Source organism: Rhinolophus sinicus, chromosome 3, assembly GCF_057876585.1.
Source record: "Rhinolophus sinicus isolate RSI-liver-muscle chromosome 3, RSI-T2T, whole genome shotgun sequence".
NCBI lineage: Eukaryota > Metazoa > Chordata > Mammalia > Chiroptera > Rhinolophidae > Rhinolophus > Rhinolophus sinicus.
In genome coordinates this window covers 175,761,078-175,774,435 of record NC_142503.1, presented here as the reverse complement: position 1 = coordinate 175,774,435, position 13,358 = coordinate 175,761,078, and the positions used below count along the sequence as shown (strand labels likewise).

General features: G+C 37.6%; 1 protein-coding gene across 18 annotated transcripts in view; it reads right to left on the bottom strand.

Annotated features, from left to right (window-relative positions):
• The window catches only part of SIPA1L1 (signal induced proliferation associated 1 like 1), a 350,224-nt gene that overhangs the window by 263,052 nt on the left and 73,814 nt on the right, over positions 1–13,358 (bottom strand). For 16 of the 18 annotated variants that reach the window (XM_074327262.2, XM_074327274.2, XM_074327276.2 and 13 more), the window contains one exon: positions 7,047–7,113. The exons of the other annotated variants lie outside the window; for them this stretch is intronic. The gene's annotated coding sequence lies outside the window, so the exon portion shown is untranslated. The remainder of the gene's footprint in view (positions 1–7,046; positions 7,114–13,358) is intronic. 18 annotated transcript variants of the gene reach the window in all.

Here is a 13,358-nt window from a genome sequence, read left to right as displayed (position 1 = left end):
GTCCAAAAAATAAAACCAGTCTTCAAGAAAAACTTCAAAACTAAACATTAGAACTTCAAGAGGTCTACTTATTTATAAACAAGCCAGTTCTTCAAATTTAGCTCCTACCCTGGTCCATTTCTTTAGATAAACATGTGGAATTAAAGACCCCGTCCTCTCTGATGGGAGTCCCTCTGGTAAAACAATTTGGGAGTATCTGTTACAATATCCCATGACCTGAGAACTGCCTACTGGAGAAACACATGGCCACGGGTGCAGAGCAAGGGACAAGGCCATTTTTTGCAGCCTTATTTGTGTTCAGGACCCATCAGAAACAATCTAGAAGTTCAGCAAGAGGAAAATGGTAGAAAAACTATACTAGGTTCCCACGACTAGTCTACGTAACACTAAGCAGCAGTTTAAAAAGATGAACTAGATTTATACGAACCAACACGGACAAATCTCCAAAGCATGTCACTGAATGAAAAAAAAAGTTACTGATATTCAATACAATACCAATTATGTGAAGTGTTAAAAGACAAAAATACAATACTTTTATATCATAAGTAGCAAATCAAAGTGTTTGCCTCTGGAGAGCAAGAGGGGGAACCAGGAAGGGGGCGGTGGGGAGTAAACCTGATAACACTCATTTATTACTCCTGTTAAAAATTTGATTTTCAGAAACATCTCACAAGGACTTTACAGGGTTATTAAGAGCTTAGAATTAAAGAATAAGGTGAAATAGATAATATCTCTGCAACCACTGCTAAATTAAACTCTAATCAAATGCAAGAACACAAACTACCATGAGCAACCACAACATCACATATGAAGCTAGGGTTTTATCTGATGAACAGAAGACTATTGACAAATGGCCACATGACGCTTCAGCTGGTAGAATTAATTATTACTGGTGTGAGCCTGCACACATTCTTTTTCTCAGGTTAGAAACTTGACAGTAACGGAAAGAGGACCTGATACACAAATGTTAAAATTACGTTAACACCACTAAATTAAAACAGTCATGCTCCCTTTCAACCCCCACGAATCCTTCCCCACCAGTAGCCTACATTTATGTGAGAACGAAAACCTAACTTTTTAATAAAGGTCAGCTTATGGAAACAATAACAGGGAAGGTTCCTTCACATAGCGGACTCTCCAGAAAATCAGGGCACCATTTACCGACTCAAGGAATGTCAAGGAATGATCAGTCAGGCTGTCTTTTACAAAACCATTTATCTACATTCCTCAGGGGGGAAAAATGGATTCTCAATTCAGGGAATTGCATCAGGGAGTGAAAAAGGAAGGAAGGGAGGGAAGGAGAAAGGGAATTTGTTGTTGTAAAAGGTATCATTGATGTAAGATTTGCTTTAAATACAATCAAATGCACCTTTCTCGTTTTTAGTTACTATAATGCCATAAGATTTAAGAGAAAATAAAAACCAGTTGTAGAAGAGTAAATAGCCTCAATATATCATTAAGTAAAAAAAATAACTTGTAAATAGCAGTATGATCCCAATTTTGCTTTTAAAATATATCCATGTTACATAGAAGAATAAAAATGAAAGAAAACTATTAAAATGCTAGCAGTCCTAAAGAGCAAATGACCCAGTTTCATCTACAATAAATTACATAAAAAAGAAAGGGAAGAGAAAATGTTACAGATTAAGAAAGACTTAAAAGAGATGAATGCAAACTAACTGTAAAAGGACAACTTTGAGACAATGGAGGAAATTGAATATGAACTACAGGACCAGCTAGTGAATAATATTAAAGATAATCATTAATTTCGTTAAGTATTTTTAACAGATAATGACTTAAAAAATTATAGTATCATTAACCTTAAGTGTTCATAGGTTAAATGATATAATACCTGGGCTGTGCTTTAATACTCCAATCAATTAATCAATCAATAAAAGCAGGAAGAAGATAGACGGAACAAGAATGGCAAAATGTCTAATTGATGAAGCTTGGTGATGGGGACATGGGGCCTCATTGTACTAGTCTCTCTACTTTTGTGTATGCTTGGAAAATCTCACAAATTAAAAGTAAAAATGCTAGCAGGGATAGTTATCTCTGGGTGGAGGAGACAGTGAGTTGGTGGGAGTTGGGTAACTTTTAACTTTGATCTGTGTGCCTTTTAGAAACATCCAGATTTTATGCAATAAATACTAATTACTACGGTTACTTGAAGAAACAAATGCTCTTCTTTTGGTGGGTGGGTGGGTGGGTAGGTGGATGTTTCAATGCCCAGTTCCATGATGCCACCTCCATGGATTGAATTCACCCTTTATAGATGCCTCAATGTATTTTACTTGCATTTCCACTAATGGACTTATTACATTTGGTCATTTATTATAACAATTTTTAATTATGTCTTATCTCCTAGAAAAACAACTTGATTACAAGAGGCATTTCTTTTTTGTATTTCTATCCTGGTCAACATTAAGCAAAGAAAGCTCTCTCTATACAATAGGCATTAAAAAGTTATTTACTGATTAGCTGAATTAACTTTTCTACTAATAAATCCAGGAAGGAAACAAGTGGCAATAGAAGTAAATAGAAGTAAACAGAAATAAAACAACTGGCAATACTTCTTGTAACTACAAAAGCTTTAAGGCTAGAACATGCGCACAGGTCCCCATACAAAGACCAACACTCATCATATGTTATCTAGTCAATTTTTCAAACCATTTATTTTCCAGTTGCCTGGGGGGAAAAAACACATCAGTCAGTAGCAGAAAGGGGTCATTTACTGAATTAAGTTACCGCTTTAAAAGAAAAAGACTCCCTGAAATGAAAATCAAAGTCCATTATTTCTTCAGCAACCATTCGCTATTTAACCTACTGAAGACTCATCCAGAGTACCCACCAGTTTATTTTTATTAAGAAAACCATTATGGGAAGAACACAGAGCTAGACATGTGCTGAGACAAACAATGGTTCAGAAATGTCCCTGCTCTGAAGAGGCTGATGTCATGTGGAAGGGCTACACGACTATACCTCTCGTGTTTTCCTTGCCATCGACTCACTGGAGGCCTTGGCATGTTTTGTGCAGATGTGAGCAGTAGCTTTCTTCAAAAGCCTATTCATCTTTACATGCTCTTGCTTCAAAATCATTTCCAAAAAGGACACAATGAAGCCCTTTTCCCAGGAGCACCAAGACCCCCCAATACATGGCATAGCGGACTTCCCGACACATGAGACTTCACCCACCATATGGCCTTAATTTTGCATGCATGGTTTTGATGAAAGCCACTCAAATACCAGTGAAGATATTTACAACTTCCTTTACATATATAATATACTTCAGTGACATTGACAAACATTAAAATGAAGTCCAGGTTTTAAAATAAAACCCCCACCACTAAGTTTCCCAAGCCCTTTAAGAAACATCAGTGTATCATGAAGAACTGGCAGATGCAGGCTACCCTCAAGTTTCATCTTTAGTTCCACCCTGTGATCTGCTCCCAAACTCCAGGTCCTCAAAAATGCTGTCATCCACCCAACTTATTAAGGCAGGTAGGAGCAGGAGGGGATGAGGCAGAGCTCTGCACAATTCTCTGACCTTCACCCTGACTTTCACCTTAAGCCACACTTCCAAGACGACTTAATTCAATTCCTATTACCAAGTAACTACAAAAAGCTTTTCTACTTGTCACTAGAATGACTTTAAAAGAGGCAACTCTCTCTTTAATGTGGATAGCTGTTCTCTTATGTTCTGAAGAACATAAAGGTAAGAATTCAGTGAGAATAAGTTGTTCTCATTAAAGAAAAAAAAGGCATGATAACATTAGTAACTGTGAACGGATTGTATCACAGTTGCACAGGCTGGTAAAAATGTTTGCTAGAGCCAAGGACTTCATATAGTTTTCTTCACTAAGAACAAAGAAGAAGGCTTTGACTAATAAACAAGCATAATGAAATAATTCTGAGGTGACCTCAAGGCATGCCAAACTCAATTCAAACTAGTCATGGCCAAAGATAAAAGGAAAATTCTGCAGTCATTCCTTTGCTACTGTAAATTTTTTAATACTTTCATATTATATTAAGAGTTAGCATTTAGTTCATAAAATTTCATCTGGTATTTATCTTAAAACGTGGTCTCCATTTTGTACCCTCAGTGCCACCATGAAAACTCAGTTTAGGTTGACCCAAAGAATCTAACAAGTCTCCTCAAGGTAAACATTTGAGTTATTTTCTTCTTAGAGTTAGTATATTCAAAGTCTTGTTATGATTTAATCTACTGTCTTTGTCACTGGACCATATTTAAAGAGGAAACTACTGATAAGAATAGCTGTTCTCTTATGTTTTAAGGAATAATGAGACAAGAGGGTATATCACCTCAGTGGATGTGAAATGGTCAGATCACATTCTAAAGGCTTGACAGGCAAGGAGGACATGCTTTCTAAGCTTCCATTTTAACTAACCACTGGATCTGCCATAGTCATTCTATTGCCTGGATGGTGAATAGAAGGCATTGATTATTAAGTATCTTGCTACCACCACATATCACACAAGAAAACTCTAGAAGAATGCACCAACATGTTTTTTTTTCCTTTTCTTTTTTCACTTACTAAATGGTTAGAACTTCCCCTAAGACAACAAAAAGTATGTCTTTACTTTTGTGTATTATATCAGCAAACCATCAGTCTAAGTAAATGTGATTGGTGTTATTCTTTTTTATTATATTTTTAAGAAAAGAATGAAGTGGAGAGCTTTTTAAAATTTCCTCAATGATTCTCCCATTAAAATCAGAAGCCTGGGATGCAATAACCAAACTGAAATAAGAGAAAATTTTAAACACTGTCTCATCTACCAATGAGTCCATAACTATCAATTTAAAAAAGGGAAAATCCAAAGCAAAAGTATAATACTTGAGAAAATCATTCAAACGTTTTATTTAATGCATAAAGCACATAAGTGAGAGATCATTATCAATTAACATCACTGTTTCTTGCTAGGTATTTATAAAGAATATAGCAATTTTAAAATTTTTTGAAGGGCAGGAAAAAAGTGTGCTTTCTTAATTCAATTTTATATTCTAGAACAATGCTACTCAAAAAATAAATAAAAAGGAAAAGAATGATAAATTTAAAAAGATACACAGAACTACATAAAAATGTAAGGTTTTGTGGGTTGTTTTTTAGGGTTTTGGATTTGTTTTGTTTTTGTCTTTTCATTTTCTTTCAGAGGAAGAGAATTCTTTTAGGTATCCCTTAAGCAGAGAGAGCGCTTAAGAAAGAAGTATATATTTAGAAAGCCAGGAAAAGTCATGCTACCAGCAGGTCCGTATAAAACTGTTTAATCACGGCCTCCCTTCGCAGTTATCTGAAGAGATCCAGGCAAACATGAAAGCCTAAGAGAAGGATCTCCCACCCCACCTAATAAATATACGGTACTAGCACCATCCGGATATTACCACCATTAAAAGAAGTGATTTAAGTGCCTGGGGTTCAGGTTATTAAACTAAACAACTTAATTCAAAAGACAAGGTGTAGCTACTATGACATAAAAACTAAACAAGCTTGGCCTCATAATAATCCTAAAACTTAAAGTCTCTGCTAAAAACTGTCATATTCAAGTTTTATCAACCGGGACTTGGCATTGACTTCAAAGTGTTTAAAATACCATAAAGCACACAGAGGCTGCACTGAAGGGACACATTTCTACAATATGCAGGTTCTCAAGAGAAAAAAAGGTGGGTCTTGAAAACACCTTACAAGACTGAGGTAAAAACCAGAGGGTGCTCAATAATATGCATTGGTTTTTCTTCTTTTGAGAAGTACCTGTGCGACAGCTACCTTCATGGAGCATGCCTGCAGGCTGCTTGCTCACCACTAAGGAATTGATGGTTCCAAAGATGCTACATTTCAGTTGTGTTGCTGATTAAAAAAAAAAGTAGGCTCTTCAAATAGCTAAAAATTACAGAGATCTAAAAATCTTTCTCGGATTCCACCTCTATTAAAAGAAAAACAATGCTGGGAATGCTCATAAATGCTACCAGGAAAGTGTCCTAGTGTACTGTAAAACATTTTCAGAGATAATCATTCCCCAATTTCTCTTACTGAAATTCAAGGAAGGTCAGAAATAGTGAGCTACTTTGAAAGCAGTGTTCCAGTTACCCAGCGGGCTTCAGAAAAGAAGCCCTAAGCTCTGCACAAAGGTTTAAGGGGGTGAGATGCTCAGATAACCTTGACTGTCCTTGATAGGATGCAGTTACTCCAGAAGAGCTGACTCCTTAGGCAATAGGCTTTTGCTCCTGACAAAGCAGAAGATAAGAAAAATCCCAAAGATTTTGTTTCAGCATCTGGCTGAGATGAAGGTTAAGTACAAAGTACAAAACTGAAGAAACCCGAATCACTCGTTTTATCTGAACTTAAGGGTTTACAGCATTTTCAGCCTGTAGGAAAAGTCTCTTCTAATCAGATTAAGGCTGCTATTTTTCTCAATGAGAATACCCTTTTACAACTGATTAACATGTTTAAGAAATGTCCACTACACATTAGGATAGGCCTCTAGGGTAGAACTTGGTCTCTACCTAGCAGTAACCAAGTGCAGTCACTCCAAGATCAATGGTAAATGGCAGTCAAAAGTAGATCATCCAACCACCTCTCTATTTTTCAGGATAAACTTGGTATTCCAAATTATATACTAATGCAACAGGGTTAACAAGATTTTTATTTAGAACATGGGTTGAGGTATAAACTCCCATCAAATTTTAAGAAACACTCACAAGATTTTTTAAAACACATTTACTATATGGAGTAGAAACATAAGTATGTAACAAAAACTTTCATATTATTCCATTAAGTAGCCAGAAAAATGTCTTAACTGTTTTATCTATGAAGATAATGACTAAAACCACAGGAGTTTCCCCTCTTCTGTTTCCATTTCTGCCTCTCAGTAATAAAACAATGAAGGAAGAAAAACCAATGGGGAAAAAATATAGGATCCACATTTGCTCAATCAAAATTCTCCTATTAAGTAGCAGGTTTTCTAAGAATGAACACTTGAGTGACATTCCCTTCCCCCAACGTGACTTAGTGACTAATCCATCAACTCACCTTTCTCCACTTCAAATTTAGTAGTAAATCTTGCTTTTGAGTCCAACTCGAGGTATTCTCTCCAAACCTAGGTTAAAATAATTATGAACTTTAGTATAACAAGGTTATTTTCAAACTTTGAAAAGCATACAAGTGTACTTCATAGGAATAAGGGGGGCGAAGTCACTGTTACAAATCAAATCATAATTGTGAAATGTTATCCTTTACCGCTAAAACCTTCTTTCATTTTTAAACTCTTTAGTTTCAATTTAACACACAGTTAACTTTAAGCCAACAAATAGTCACTCCCACTCCTACTTCAACAAATTCTTAGACCCGCTATTCAGTCTCTAGGCACCGTGCTGATCCAAAAGCCTCACCCCACATAATGTAATCAGGAAGTCTGGGGGAGAAACCCAAGAACCTGTTTGAGGAAGAACCCCCCCCTTACCCCAACAAGGTGACGCCCGATTCCTGGTAAGGACAAGGTGAGGTTCCTATTCCCAGCCTGTCACCTTGTATATTAGGACTCCCATTGTTTATTCAGCCAAATATAAAGGTACTTCAAAACTTACTTTAACTGCATTCAAAAGTTACTTTAACTACATTTAACTGTGGGTCTATCACGTTCCCACACTGTGATCTTATATAATACAGCTGCACAGAGCTCCAGAAGACCCGACAACAGGTCCTATCTGCCCTACCATAATCAAATGGTATAAACATCAGAAGAAAACTGGGGAGAAGAAACCTATAAAGGATATTCTGAGAGTCAGATATTCCAGATAATAAAACTTGGGGTTTTTACATCATTAGCCTAGAGGTTGCACCCACAAAACAGGTCAAGAAACTGTTAACACTCAAAAACTATATAGTTTTTTTGTTAATCATAATTAATGAGCTATAACTAGCTAATTACATACATAAGACATACCTGAGAGCTGATTTGCACTAGTAATCCACTTAGGTACATGAACAAACATGCAAATTTTAGACTCAAAGGAAAGGATATGATTTCTGAACACACTTAGAAAGATTCCACCAGAATTACTCCATTCCAACTGGACAACATTTCCATGATGTGGCATATGGGCTCATGTTCTAATTATAGGCTGATTAATTCCTCTGAATCCCCTGTGCTATAAAGGAGCTACCTACCCAACCCAAACTCAAGCACAAGCACCCCAGGCAGCGAGCACCTGGGGTGGTGGTGGGCGGTGGGTAGACTGGTATTCATATCTCAAAGTAACAGGGGGGGTTGGCAGTCCAGATGGAATCTGTGGCAGAGGCAGGGCTCTAATTGGAGGTCCTTACCCAGCCTTGGGGGTCTTTGCAGTAGCCAAGTCATTAGGAAGTTTTACTGACTGACATGCTTTTCCAAAGTAGGGCTCACATACACTCCAGATTCAAGATACCTGTTAAATCATCACACCTCCACTACACAAAGAAGGCAACTAGGGAAGGCAGCCTCACACAAAAACCAGAAAAATAATGACCTGGTCAAAAACGACTTCTTAATATCTATCATTGGCTAAGAGAAAAAAAACAAAGGAATTTCTTCTTTGCAAAGCAAAGCAATGTTGGAGGCCTTCGGGCCTTCCTTTCTTTCTACAGAAAAAGAAGGGCCCACAAATGACTAAGAAGGTTCGGAAATATTAGTGCACAGTATGAAATTTAACCCCTACCTCCATTTTTCTAGATCTAAATTGGTCTTTAAAGACAAACTCACCATAAAAATTTCAAAACATAAACACTTCATTTTTTTCCTCTCTCAGCAGTAATATATATTCTGTTCCAAAAAGAAAGGTTGCTCAATTTCCTGTCGAAAGCAATCTGGAGAAGGCCACCTACACTGTATAAGCAGCAAGAAAAAAGTAACAAAATGCTAAAGAAAAGCCTGTATGTGTGGGTGTATACTAAGCACAATGTAACTACCACTTTGGGTTTTTAAAAGCTTTTTTCCCTTGATCCTTCTGAGAAATATGAAAATGAGTGTAACTGCTACAGAAAAGTGTCCTCCAACCCATCGAAGGCAAACAGCCCTGTGCTGAACTTTAGGTCCCCCAAAGAAAGAAAGACGTGAAGTGGGGGTCGGGGGGGCAATTCAAGGCCTTTCATCCATGATTCTCTGTACTGAGGGGAAAAGACAGATTTTACCAAACACACAACTTATGCGTAAGGTTCTCAGAGACAGAAGGCTGCTCTGACAACTAACCTTCTCCCCATAGCTACCCTACCTCCTTCCCGAATAATACAAATTTTTAGAGTAGGACCAGCTTGGTCCTAATAACTCTTAATCCTAAAGCCTCGGGGGCTAACCATTCACAAACACAGGCCTGAGCTGACTACATTATGGACTAGTACACATCACATTTGCCACTCTGTCTATCAGATTCCCCTTACCCCGCTTATACTTTCTGGAAACTCTAAATTCTAAGAGAGCAATCAACCAGCCCCACACTTTTTCCTAAAATCCTATTGAAACATGCTCAATCCTGAGGTAGATGCAGTATGGTGAAAACAGAAAGAAAGCCTAAACAACTCACCAGCGAACTGAGGAGAAAATAGCATAACAAAGTCAGTTACAATTAAATACAGTATTATCACTGAATTGTAACACAGTGAAATACTCTGTTTTTATAAACCACACTTTCCTATTGAAAGAAGCAGTTTGTCACAAGGCAAAACATAGGTAATGGGAAATAAAGAATGGGCAAGGAAATAATGTATTAATGAGGTGATGGTAAATATTTAAGACCAGCATACCAAAAGCCAAATCAATATATAACAGGGCAGTTGCAAGACAAGACAACACAGAGAAGCAAATCCCTTAAACCTTACAAATGATTTGTTTGATAAGCAAATGGCCCTGAGCTACTAAATCAACTAACAGAAGGAAGGTTTGGTTTGGTTTTGCTGAATAATCTCAGACCAACCCACACAAACAAGTTGCCAGACTAGCACAGATAACTTGACTTCCCTGAGCCACTTGAGAGTAAGCAGCCAACATGATAGCCTATCACCCATACAGAGTTTAGTGAGTAATTTCTATATGTAAGGACACTCTCCTATGAAACTACAACAATTATGACCATCCAAATCCAGAAATTACCACTGACACAGACCAGATTTGATTTTCTCCAATTATCCCAATAATGTCCATTTTAGTAAAAGGACCCAATCCAGAATCTCACACTGCACTTAGCTTTCATATCTCATTAGTCTATTTCAATCTAGAATTCTTTAGCCTTTCCTGAACTTTCATGACCTTGACCAGGTTGAAGATTCCAGGCCAGTTTTGTAGAATGCTCCTTGATTAGGGTTTGTTTGATACTTACGATTAGACTCAGTATGGATTTTCAGTAGGAGCATCACAGAAGCGCTCCTCTCGTTGTGTTCTGCCAGATGGTACACTATTGCAAGTATTTTCCCCGACTGGTAATATGAACTGATACCTGCCAGATTGCCCCACTGTAGTTCCTCTTTTTCCCTTTATAATTAATAAGTATTTTGTGAGATGACACTTTTAGACTACAAAAATATCCTATTTCTCAACAACTTTTCACCTGATACTTTTAGTGTCCATTGATAATTCTTGGCCAAATTAATTATACTATGATAGCTGCCCAAAAAAAGCGTTTTCTAGTCTGATAATCTTAGTGGGAAGAAATGGTATTTAGAAACCAAGATCTGAGTATGCTTCTTACAACTGAGTTATCACTATTCCCAAGTCATTTGAATAAATAGAAGCACACACATATATGCATACACACTTACTTCTCATTCTTTCTGTATCTATGTACACTGAAAACCATGAATTCATGCAGATACCCTGAATTCCAACCCAACACCACAAGGGTTCATTCTAGTTTTCACTTTTCCCTTCCCTATAAGGTAGTAAACCTGGCTCCCATTAACCTAGTTTATTTCTTTATTGGATTCATCCCCCCTCCATGTCACATAATGCTATCATCCCTGCCTCTGATCCAGGATCCGAAAAAGCCTGCTCTACCTAAAGGACCAGCAAGAGGGGAGCCTAGAACAACAAAAACGTTTTAGATAAACACAACTCTCCTCCAGCAAAATCCTACCCCCATCAGCAAAGGCTGGCAGAGAGCCAGGAGTTCTACGCTCACCCAGCTGCGACGAAGCACTCTTATTAGAGATGAAACTATATAACAAGATACCATTTTTTAGAACCCAAATGGACAAAGCTAAAAACAGACTGTTTACAGATGCACTTGTTTTAAGCAGCAAGGGGATGTTGAACGTCAAGTTTGAGATGGTGCTCACCTCCAGAGGGAGGCAGGAAGATGCATCAGGAACACACAGTAGCTTCCAAGCTCTGATCCCGCCCAAGTTCTTAGTGACAACCTGCAAGTGCTAAACTCAAATCCCGCAACATACACGATGGGGCCTCACTTAACCGTGAGGTCATTAGTAGAGTCTCAGTTTTACATTTGAGATTTGAAGCCTCAAAAGGTGAAACATGTTGCCTGTGGTCACATTACTAAGAAGCATGAGCTCAGATGCAAAACCAGGTGTGACGCAAATCTTCTTCCCACTGTGTCCTCCACGAGTCCTCACACAGTAGAAAGAGAGGCAGGTGCAATGGAGTTGTGATTCTGAGGGTAATAGTCCTTCTGTGCCTCAGAACCATTTCCAGAATGGTTTTTAGGGTATGGGCAAGTCTGGGCCCATACCAGGGAGGTAAAAACAACATACAGACACAGACAATAGTTTAACGGTTACCAGAGGATACGGGGGGAATGGGTGGTAGAAGAGGGTAAAGGGGATCCAATATATGGTGTTGGAAGGAGAACTGACTCTGGGTGGTGAACACACAATGTGAGATATAGATAATGTACACCTGAACTCTGTGTAACTTTACTAACAACTGTCACCCCAATAAGCTTTCATTAAAAAAACAAAACCAAAAAACCATCCTGAAGGCAGGGAAAGAGAGTAGAGGCATAAATCTGGGCCATATGAACACTCCTTCAGGGAGAGTTTCTATCACCTTCCACAGACTATAAGTTATGGTTTAATTCAATCGCTAAACAAAATCTCATCTCAGAAGGCCCTGGTAAAATCTTACTACTAATTGTTCTTTTGTTTTGAAATCTGCGGACAAGGGAAGAAGACCAGCAAGCCACTCATGAAATTCCAAACACAGCTTAAACATGGTGAAACTATAAACCACTTAGCACATAGCATGAAACATGAAGTTAGTGACAAAATGTTGAGGCCTTTTGAACAATTTATATAATGGGATACTAAGACAACATTCTCTGAAGGCAAGACCAGACATCCTGGGGAGCTTAAATACCATTCGACCACCTGGGGGTGTTTTAAAACTGGTAAAGCACTCAAGGATGGATCTCCATAAAAAGAAAATAAAAGCAAAAAGGTACTATATCTATCCTCTCAAAAACTCGGAAATAATTGCACTCTAACCATATTTCTGATAGAAATATCCCCAGAGTCTATTAAAGTCATTAATAACAACTAATGCCACCTGGAAACGTCTCATGATCAGCACTAATGACATTGTGTCACAGTTAATGCTTTCTCGTTTATCTTTAAAACGGAACAAGTTTTTCCATTGTGAATGTCCAGGGGTAGAGTGTAAATTAAATCAGAAATAATTTTAAGTCTAGCCTTCCCCACAACAACAAAAATTTTTTTTCTTTCTCTCTTTTTTTTTTTTTTTGCTAAGCTCTATCTTCCCTCTCCTGTCAACCTTTACTTTCCAAAGAGGAAAAATCTAGACCTTGGCCATAGGCCAAGGAAAATGCTACAGAACAAAAGAAAGAAAACGACATGTGCAAGATGGTGCAAAAGTAATTCAAAACTCATAAACATCACGCGGTAGCCTGAAACTGTCTGCAATAGATAAAGGTTAAAAAATGTAAAATCATCCCATAAATAAGCACGAGAAGCACACAGCCCAAAAATACATCTCATGAGATAAAAAGGGAAGACATTTAACAGAAAAACTCTGCAGGGCCAGGGGCCCCCCACCCCCCCTTTTTTTTTTTTTTTTTAAGATTTTTACTTTCTTTATGAAAAGCAATCAGGTGCTGCTGAAATCAGCATCTAGCATTAGAAAGACAAGAACTTATCCTGAGGAACTTTTGAATGAAGATAAACTGAATATATTAACCTACAGGCACTTGGTACTTTCATCCTACTGTATTAAGCTGACACGATCAGAAGATGAGCAGTAATTAACCTTGAGAGTTAAGGGAAAATAGCCCAGCTTTACAAGATATTTAAAATCTGAAAAATAAATAAGAAAAAAAGTATATTATGTTAACATTGAAAAAGGGA